General features: G+C 46.2%; 1 protein-coding gene across 2 annotated transcripts in view; it reads right to left on the reverse strand.

Annotated features, from left to right (window-relative positions):
* lrrc4ba (leucine rich repeat containing 4Ba) overlaps window positions 1–5,862 on the reverse strand; it is a 29,962-nt gene extending 24,100 nt beyond the window's left edge. The window contains exon 1 of one of the 2 annotated variants that reach the window (XM_031862082.1): window positions 5,755–5,862. The gene's annotated coding sequence lies outside the window, so the exon portion shown is untranslated. Of the gene's footprint in view, window positions 1–3,929; window positions 4,029–5,754 lie in introns of those variants that run through there. The other variant, XM_031862081.1, reaches the window with a different exon arrangement.
* Window positions 5,863–10,728: the final 4,866 nt, after the last annotated feature.

The raw sequence follows: 10,728 nt of genomic DNA on the forward strand, positions 1-10,728 counted from the left end.
CTGACCGCCTTCATTACCCAATCACATTTAGAAATACTTAATCTAACCAGAAGGAGATAATATCTCTTCTCTTTGCCAAACTCAATATCAGACACGCAGGGCTGACCACTCTCTGGCCAGCTCGTTTTAAACAGCATAAAGCCACCCGGCTGTTTCAGTCTCTCCAGTTACTGCGGTGAGTCGCGAGCGAGCAGCTACTTTTGACCATCTTTAGAAACGCATGATCAGATATTTGGCCGAGCACAGCCAGACAGCCCTCCCACGGCGCATTCACAAGCTCATGAGGAGGGAGGGAAAGGAATCGCCTCTGTCCATTTTTCAGGCATCTCTCGCCACTTTAGGTCATGATGAGAATATATTCCGCAGGGGAAATCTCACCATTTCTAATTATGTCAATTCAATGGATTATAGCATTCATTTTCTGTCATTAACCATTGCCATTCTTCCAGCTATGATTCACCATGATCCCAGAGGGGTCAACACCCAGGCCCGGATGGGAGACTTGATCAAACCAATCACGGCTAATTATATCCACCCCGCCTTCAAAGGCAGCTTAGCATTTCTGCTGTGGACGGGTCAGTGCTCATGCACACTCAGCACCCCCCCACCCCCTCCCGGTTACTGAGATTCAAATTGTGCCATATTATGCGCAAAAACAGAATCTCAGATCTCTGTCCCCAAGTTCAGGCATGGCGAGAGCACATGGCGTCTCAGATGGGGGGCTCGTCGTGCTGCATTATCAAGGGACAGCCGGAGGTTGTTCCCACAATTTTCAGCCTCTCATGGCCGATCAGCGACTCTCCCCTCACCCTTCAACCTCTGTACATCAGCAAGTTGTGCAGCCATCACTCAACGACAGCCTCGCCCTGTGAAGAGATCAGGGACCAGCTTGCCCTGATTAGAGCAGTTCTAGTGTCATCTAGAATCTCTGTCTCTCTATTGCTCTCCCAGAAATGAGTGTTTTGCATAAACACACTAGCATGCACAAATGCACACTCACACAGACACCAAATTTAGGGCAACAGTTACTCTCTTTGCATTCTAATGCAGCAGTAGAGACGTCCCTCAAAATTAATGCAGTTCTTTGTCCTTTTAAGTACAGTAAGGGGACGAGGAAAGGCAAACTACACAATAACCAGATGGAAAGTATCCAGGCTTCAATTCATGCACACATCGATGACATTGGACAATATTTTAGGAGGTAATGGTTTATATGCTGGACTCCTCTCGTGCCCTTTCCCCCCCTTGTGTGTTTATTTTGACTTTTCCACGTCCCCTCTGGAAATAATCCGCAATAGCTGTACAATTCCAACAGCGTTGGAGCAACGGGGTGCTGAGCATTATCTCAAAGTCACACCTTCCCTCTCGGCCAGGTGTGCAGGTGTAATTTACCATGTCCCTGTTAACCTGCTCGCTTATTTTCATCAAGCTCATCGGCCATGCATAAGTGGTGTGCCTCGGAAATTAAAGAGCGGCGTGGTCTGATACCTCAAATGACTAGAATCGCTCAGCCGCTGCTTAATTTGCGTCAGTGCTTGGTTGTGTGGGACACGTGTGCCGATGTGTTCAAATTAACGGTTGACAGTAAATATTAGTAAGATGGCCGCACTCTTTCTTTTGGTCTTTTTTGAAGTCGTCAGATTGGTGAAAAAGTTCTGGATATTCTTGCTTCGTTTCTTCCAAAGCAGCTCAGCTGCTGAGGCACTATACGTGGATCCCCTGCTGTAGTAATTGTTAAAAGGAAGCTGGATGATTTCAGGATTCTAACAGGGCAAACACATTAGAATTTAGAAAAATCTGCCAAAATGACCACAACGAAGAGCTTGAAGGCCCCAGTAGAACAGTCTAAACTTGGAGCCTGTTGCAGGTGTAGAATCTTAAAGGGGGAATAAACTGAATAAAACATTCCACCAGCACCACATTAACTAATCTGTGTTAACCTTTCCTTGTGAATCATGACATTGTTCAATTTTAATAACATGCATATTAGTTCAAGTGCTGTCATGACTTTGATCTTCCAGGACTTAAAAGGAGATGTGACCTAAGTTGTGCAATAGTTTCCCTCTACTCCCAGGCCTTTACTAATTCAGTACAGCTTGTCCCCGAATTTCCAAAGAATGAGGCTTGTAGGTATTCACCTCCCTCCATCCATAAAAAAAAAACACAAACGCTGAACAGACCATTTTCTTGTTTTTCTCTGAGTGGCCACATTCTCATAAATGGCTGCCTTTTAGTCACCTGCCCCACTTCGAATTTGTTTCGGCTTAGGTAACGCTTTGGTTGGGGAGCGGGAGGAGGGCAGCGACAAAGTTCAAGACGAACAAATTCCACAGACACGTTGGCCTCGCTTTTGCAGCAGGGAGACGTCTTGATATTTTGAAGCGCTGCCCTGAGCTGGAAGACCTTGCCTTTTTTAAATGTGATATCATGTGACAAGCCTCTCATGAAGCCGGGGCCTTCAAGTGACTGGTGCTGTTGCACATACAGTCCATGATGATCAGCTGGGAGAGAAGCCTCACTTCCTCACTGCTAAACGTTAAGCCCTCAATACGATAAAATACATATCTTTACAGGCAACATAAAAGCTTACCATCCTCTTAAACTTTTACTTCTGCAGGCCCATTTTGGATCTAATGAAATGAATATTCTGTGAAGTGAGGGCTCATAAATGGTATGTGTCAGGGTCATTCACGCAAGGGTTGAGCTGGTGTAGAAGTTTACAGGTAAGCGTTAAATGTAATACGGTTGCATGAATAAAAATCAGAGGACGTAAAATGCAAGCAGCAAAACACTGGTGATTAATCGACTTGTGGGGATAACAAAATATTTGAAATGACACCGGCCATCTAACAGTGATCTGTCCAACAAAAATGGTTCCCAGCACTCCTCCAGAATTTAAATTCTCCTTCATCTTCTACCTTCCTTACAAGTACATATACAAAGACTTGCATTGTTGGAGAGTTCTGTCAGTGAGTTACCCCCCCATCCCTCCCCCCCCCCCCCCTTGTCTAATCCTGCCCCAGTGCCCCACTTCACCTTCCAACACCCCATTAATAACATATTTTCTCTATCATACAACTCAGGAGATCATCCAGCTGGTCCACAGCACACACTGCTCCACACAATCTCCTCCCGCCAGGTCCAGCCCGTTCGGATTTCTCTGAAACACTGCACATTAGCATTCAAATCCTCTCATAACCGTATCATTGTGTCGCAGATAGAGGCAGATCTTCATTCATCAGTCCTAATCTATCTGCTCCTTGTTCTCAGCCGGAGGGGCCCCAGGCTCTGACTCAGAGTTTAACCCACCGCGCATAAGCCACAAGGTGCCTGCGCATTTTCCTCCAAATCTGGGGTCATCAGAGGGGTCCAGCGAGGGTAACTAAACCCCAACACACAAATGAACACTGCATACGGGTCTGATTAGGGCGGTTTAATTGCGTATATTTGAGTGAAAGATTTGGATCAAATATTTAAGCAGCTGGCAACAGCTTGTGCTACAGCGGATGCTCCTCTTATCGCCAAGGTTAGATAAACTTGTATTGACGAACAAAGATGAAATAAACAGAAAAAGACTAAACAAAAGCTGAGAAAAGTTTGATTTGGATAAGGCTAATCATATTCATTTCCCCCAATGCTCTCTCCCCTCTCACGCACACAGACGTCTGTCTCATCATACATGTAATTCCTGGATATCAGCCATGCAGCCTGTGTACCGGGACACACGCGGGGACAGTTCACACATCATATCAGGTCATGAATGCGGATTTCCATTCCAACGCATTAGTAGTTTGTTGCGCGTGAAACAAATGCACAAAACTGTCTGCGCACAAACACAACACACACCAGACGGAATCACAATCAGAGCTGGTGAATCTGCATCTCGACTGTGTGGATGTCATCGACAGAAACAGTGATGAGACACTCACCTTTATTTTAGGATGCTGCGTTCAAGTCCTGAAAACACATCATGCTCAACACGCGCTGGTCGGATACTCCGAGAGCTCCCACCTCCCCTCAAATAACAGCGTATTCCACTGCAGAGCCGCCGCCGCCGCTCTCTCTCTCTCTCTCTCTCTCTCTCTCTCTCTCTCTCTCTCTCTCTCTCTCATTGATTCAGCCTTTCCAAGTGCGCTGCCACCGCTGGTAATGAGAATTGTCTCAGAAATCTTCAGGTGGATAGAACCACTGGCCGACGTCTAGGGGACGTTACACTGCTGCTACTATTGCATCAAATATGGAAAGTTGCACAGCCCATGGCAAAGCCCAAATAAGGACATCATAAACAGCTAATATAATCATTATAATAATTGTATTACTATTCTTCTCTACAGTGCTGCATTTCAATATTCAACTGCACATTTTGTCATCTTTTCTTTCTGTCTTCTATCATGTTTGTATTTCCATCCAGACGCGATCACACATGTGTGTCCATATGCTCATATAATCTCTATAATATGATGATGGTGGTGTTTACAGCTTGTTTCGGGGAACATTTGCTGCTTGGCCGGTTCCCCTGGCAACGCTCAAGCACACACAGTGCTGAGCCCCACCTGTACAGCACGGACACATCGGACTGGAGTCCTGCCTGCCTTTGCAGCTCCTATCATATATATACGGTATATACAGCGCAGTATACGTGCAGGTGTATTGATTGACACGATGAGGTGGAGGGCAGAGAGATCGTGTGTTTGTTTTAGAAACCAAAGTCTTCTTGAAAGAGAAGTGATGGGATTGATCTCAAGTGAGAGCAGTTTAGCAGAGGCTCCACATGAGAGGAGGAGGGGCATGATGAAGGGGGGGGGGGGGGGGGGGGGGGGGGGGGGGGGGCAGGTTGAAGGTCAGGTTAAGGTTACAGGTGTGATCAGGGTTGAGTTGTTATTAATCACCTCAGCAGGATATTAACATGAGGATGTATGTGAGAGAGTGGGTGGGTGGTTGAGTGTCCATCAGATAGCAGATGCAAGGAGGGGGGAGGGGGGGCTGGTTGGGGGCATTCAGACGGGTGATTAGTGCTGGATTGATAACGCTCTATATCGAGACTCAGAGGTTCGCTCGTTCTCACATCCTTGCTCCTCAACGCCAGTTCTCTCCATCACAGGCACGTGTTCTCACACACACTCCTCACACACGTGTCTTCCTTCCAGCTCAGCTCTATCACACACTCACTCACTCACTCTCTCTCTCACACACACACACACACACACACACACACACACACACACACACACACACACACACACACACACACACACACACACACATGCAAGCACGATTTAGATGAGAAACCAGGTAATGACTGACCGCTGCATATTCAGTCTGGGTGCAGCAACAGGGTGGCCAACCTGTATCTCTCTTATTTAACATTGCACAGTGCACACTCCGCATGGCCTTGCCCGCCTTTTTCCACTTTATGCACAATATGTTCTCGTTCACTTGACCCCCCCACAGCCCCACGCTCTGCAGTGAGGGTCTAGCAGCGTCCACAGCTTGTCCCAGTCCTCTGTAATTCCAACAACAACAGGCTCTAGCTCAGTGCTTTTGCATTGCGTCGCTCCTTCCTCTCTCTCTCTCTCTCGCTCCTCTCCCCTCCCCTGCTGCCTTCCTGCCTCCCTCCCTCTCTCTCTCTCTATTAAATTTCCAGTCACACAACAGTGCAGTGGATATCCCTCCCTCTCTCTAACTCTCACACACTCTCCCCCACCACATCCCTCCCTCCCTCCCTTTCTCCCGCCCTCTCTCACACATACATACCGCTGTAGTCTGTGGAGGTGTTGTAGTCGTCCTGGATGTCTCCCTATTGCTCGCTCTCGATATTGACTGTTCTCTCCCTCCTTTACTTTGAACCTCTCAATCTCGCTCACCCTTGATACAAGGCTGCTCTCTTTTCACCTCCAGTTGTCTCATCTCCCTCTGTCTCTCCCTTTCTCCTCCCCCTATTGCCTCATTATTTAAAAGAGCCCCCTCACATTTCCTCCTCTTCCTCCCCAACCCACTCTGTTTGTATCTCTGTACTGCAGTGTCTGCTCAGGCTATATGGTGTGGAGTATAACCTCCCCTCCTCCCTCACTGTGGTGGGTGTGCAGGGCTCGCTCCACCAGGCCAGCCTTTAACTGACTGATTGAGTGGACACCACAGGCTGATGAATGAATAAAGATGGGATCCACTGTGAGGATTAATGTGCCTCATATGAAGAAAGAAAGCTTGCCATCAAGTATTTGTGCCTCTGCTCTGTGGATGAGGCTGCTCTCTCCTTCTGTGCTCTCCCTTGTGTTGCTGTGTGTTATGCTGTGCTGGCATATTGGTTGAGAGACATGCAGGCGTTCTCTTTGCCCTGGGTTATGTTCAGGTCCCGAGGCCACAACGGCAGTTGCTGCGCTGGGGTGAAACCTCTGCCATTGTCGTGCTGTGCTGGAACGGCGTGGTGAGAGGGAGTGGGGCAGAAACTCTGGTGGTGATGAGAACATGTCGGCCGCCTTTCTCCTCCCACCGTTTCTGCATCTCCCCCCCCCCCCCCCTCTTTCCTCACACACTATCTCAAGACTGAACTCTCCACAGCCTCCGAGGCCCTAACTGAGCCCTGATCCGTATCTGATGGTGAAACAGCACGCCACCGGCTGCAGAGATTCCAACCTGTGTGATACCAAATTGAACACTCGGGCTGTCGTGACTAGCAAGCAAGGGTTGAACGCTCCGACGCTTATGCCTGTGTACATCCTGAAACACTGTGTTTTCACCCACAGAGAAAGAAGCTCTTTTAAACACAGAGTTAACCAAGCTTGTATCTCCTCTACTAAAGCCAATACTCCTCCCTTATCAGAAACAGCCCTATCTGGCAACCGCATCCATTAGGCCCAATAGTACCATTGATCTTCCCACACCCAAGCCAAGTGGACCTCAACCACCAGCCCCTGAAGACAAATCCAATTTTAGGTGTTATATGCTCCTCTGACCCGCACCCTCTTCTTAATCTTTCCGTGTGCAGGCTACACTCATCTCCACGACCATCACAACACATTCACTCTCTGTGAGGTGAGGCTTAATAATAAGACTGTCTCTCCTGCTCCTCCATCGCTCGCTCCTGTTAACACCTCCTCTGGCAAGGCGTAAAACAAACTCTGCCCCCAGGCTTAGTAACCCCATTATGCTGAGCAGCACTTCTGCCACCGGGCTGTATAATCATCATCTCTAGCCCATAGCCTCCCCTGACTGGCCCTCATACTGGACCACTGCCTCTTTCCTCGTGGAGACAACAGGGAGGGCAAACAACCAAAATGCCACATGACCAACACGTAGCAGGAGTGTTTTAATTTTAGGCCACTGTTGCTCTGACCCTAAGAAAATGGCATTAAAGAGCAGTCAAACAGCTCAGACGTTGGTCATGTGTAAGGATATGGTCATGGATGTAATGGGCAAGGTTAAGTGCACTTAAAGTGTTTAATCACATTTTTAAAGCAAATGTCATATATCTATATGAGCCATATTAAAGGAAAGTTCCATACTCATATTGAGTAGGCCTATCTCTACAGCGCTGTCAGATAAACTGAAGCACCCCTTCACTCACACCTGCAACTTTGAAGACCTTTTGTCAATTTCTAAGCAGCAAGCTGTTATTGGAACAATTAACGAGCGGCGTGTCTAACGGCATTATGAGCCCTACAAAGTGAACGCTTGAAGTCACGGTTTGCGGCTTTGAAGATAGCGATATACACAGAATGGAAGACTTTCCTTTTCTCATTAATGCCTATTTTGTTCTGCACAACTATTGTAAAGTTCACAAAGAAACTTTAAACGAACAAAAGCAGACATGCTCTCCAGTGCGACAGCACTTCCAGCCACCCGGCAGAGCACCGAGTGTGAGAAAAGGCAACAACGAAACTGAGGAAATGAGTGAGAGATTATTCACCCATAATCTAGTAAAACTTTGATTTGTAAGTGTTCATTTGTAAAGTAAATTTGATGTGTGTGTGTGAGAGAGAGATAGCGCAAGACCTGCAGCTTTGTAACTAAGTTTAAAAAATAAAACATTTTTTTTTCCATGAAAGTTCCATGAGAATATAGAGGAAAATTATAGAGGAAGATCTTAAGCTTCAAGCCCGATCTTTTATCATTAAATATTCTGTATAATTTTTCTGTAGTCATATTTTCTGCAACTAAGCAACCAATCTACTTCCTGTTTACACCAGCCTTAGTAGCCTTAGTTCCAGTGTTAACAATTGAATCCAATTATTAGTAGGTCATCATGTCGGTTGTAGGTTGCTTTGTTGAACAGTTGAGTATATCAACACCACAAATCAAATCACTTTTGTTGCCTGGATACTTCAATTAGCCATTTGTCCAGTGGTTGGAATTACAGTACACTTGGAATACTGGGCTTTATAGAAGTGAATATTTTCCACAAGAGGCCTGTCTGCATATGTTGCATTATGGGGTACCGGTTTATGAGGAGAAATTGTTGATTACAAAAATGGATACAGCAACAGAGGGAGTATTGCAGCATTGCATTTTGGTCAGACTTGGAAGTAAAATTGGTCATCATATGGAATATTTCACTGCAGTCAAACAAGTTCTCCCAGAAGAAGCAACACTTGGAGCTCAACAGCTTTTTCCCTCTTAACATTACACTGATGCTCTTTTACGACACCAGAATTTTAACAATAATTTTAAATAAAGGACTGATATTTGTGAGGGAAGTCTTAATCAGAGAACATGCTCTGGCTCTCTCTCCAGTTGTATAAGACCCAGATGGCTTTGATGGCTCATAACAGCCCTGCATCCCCATATTCCCAAAGCAACCCCCACATGACACCCCAGGGGACACGATCTACAAGTCCACAAAGCACATGTAGACAGCTGCCTCCACAATCGAGGCTTTGAACATTGCTCACTCAGTTTCAATTTCCCCAGCCTCCCCAAGAATGACGGAACAATCCCTCTGAAAACAACCGGCGTGGACGTCCAGAACTGGGACCCCCCATTCTACGCATTTTGGTTTGCCAGGTCTGTCTATCTGCATTTTGCATGGTAGCCCCTGACATCAGGGACTGAATGGGTGTGAATGGGTGAATGACATGTAGTGTAAAAGTCATTTGAGTGTGCTATACAAGTAAAAGTCCATTTACCATTTACCATACCCACCTGGGACCCCTCTGGATCCCCCAGTAGAAGATAGAGGACATGGCTAGGGAGAAGGACACGGGCTACATTGCCTAAGCAGCTAACAGCCACGGTGACCCAAATCCTGACTAGCCAAATAGAGGGAAACTCTCATAATTTCAATCTCATAATCCTCGTTAATTTCATGGCTCATACATTATTTCAAATGAGGCAACATCTTTAAGTTATCTTTCTTTATGGTCCATGTGGTGCGGTGTCTCCACAGAAATCGGTGGTGGTGTCAGAGGTTGACATTTAAGCCACACATGAAGTCCTCTACTGTATTTCTTTACTTGTAATGTTATATCAAACTCATTATTTCAATGAATGAATAAAATATGGAAACACCACACACAACTTCAGTACCACCATGTCACACTAACACCATGAACCATGGTGAGGAAATGTAGTGGACCCAACTGGAGCCAGAGTTTTCCTTGAAGAGCGTCATATAAAAAACATCAAATGAATGTAGTTTATATGAATCTAGGAAGATTTAAAGTGTAAAACATTCAAAATATTGCTATTTTTATGATGTCATTCGTTAAGTTTTATTTTGTTTTATTTTATTTTATGGGGAATGTTTGTCAAACGCCCAACATGACTGTAAGTCAGTTTAGTCACCGTTTTATTTACCACTACAGTTCACATGGACCTGTGAACATTTTTCGCTGTTAATAAAAGAGATACTGAAAAACTTATGAGCTCAGACAGGCGCTAATAGCTCGATGGTGAGATGGAGGCAGATAGATGGAGATGGAGAGAGAGAGCGAGAGAGAGAGGAAGATAAAGTGAAGCTAAGCCGGGGCTCCGAGGGCCGGCCAGTGATTAAGGGATGGGAGGGATGAACACCAGCCACTGAGGAACTAGTGTCTATCTGTGTGAGTCCATGTGAAAGCGGGGCTGAGGAAAAGCTCAGAAACAAGAACCCACTGTCACAGTATCTTAGCAACCGTCTCTGTCTCCCAGGTGACAGGGACTGACATCACTTCCTGTTGGTGAGTGTGTATCTGTGTGTACACAGTGTCCAAGTGTTTAAAAAAAAAAAAAAAAAACGACAGCCAATGCCAGTGTCATGAACGCATGTGTGAGGCTGAGCAAAGTTCACGTGTTTCTCTTCCCCGTGTACGAGCGGCTCGGCAGCTTCGGCTCCTGCACACACCAGTCACCATCTGATACAGGACAGGATAGTGTTTGATGGTGTGCAGGATTTAACTTGCATGCATTGGTGTGTGCACGCGAAAGCAGACTGTGGGCATGTATGTGGAGTCTGTGCCATGTGCGCATGCGGGCAGCCTGATTGTACGTTATGCCAAAGGAAACATGGCCAACTGATGCCATCTGGTAGGACTACTTGGCACGAGGGGACTCTCTGTGGTTCCACAACATATTGGAGTAGTTAAAATTAACACAGACACTATTTGGCAGAAAAATACCCTGAACTATCTATTACTGTGTCTATTTCAGTTTCTCTCTCTCCCTCCCCCCCCCCCTTACATTCACACAGGGGGGAGGCGGGACTGTGGAGACTCTGGCTGGACATCACAAGCTCAAGTGCATGCATCGACAGAA

The sequence above is a fragment of the Anarrhichthys ocellatus genome, unplaced genomic scaffold (assembly GCF_004355925.1).
Source record: "Anarrhichthys ocellatus isolate YVR2014 unplaced genomic scaffold, GSC_Weel_1.0 scaffold26, whole genome shotgun sequence".
Classification (NCBI taxonomy): Eukaryota; Metazoa; Chordata; class Actinopteri; order Perciformes; family Anarhichadidae; genus Anarrhichthys; species Anarrhichthys ocellatus.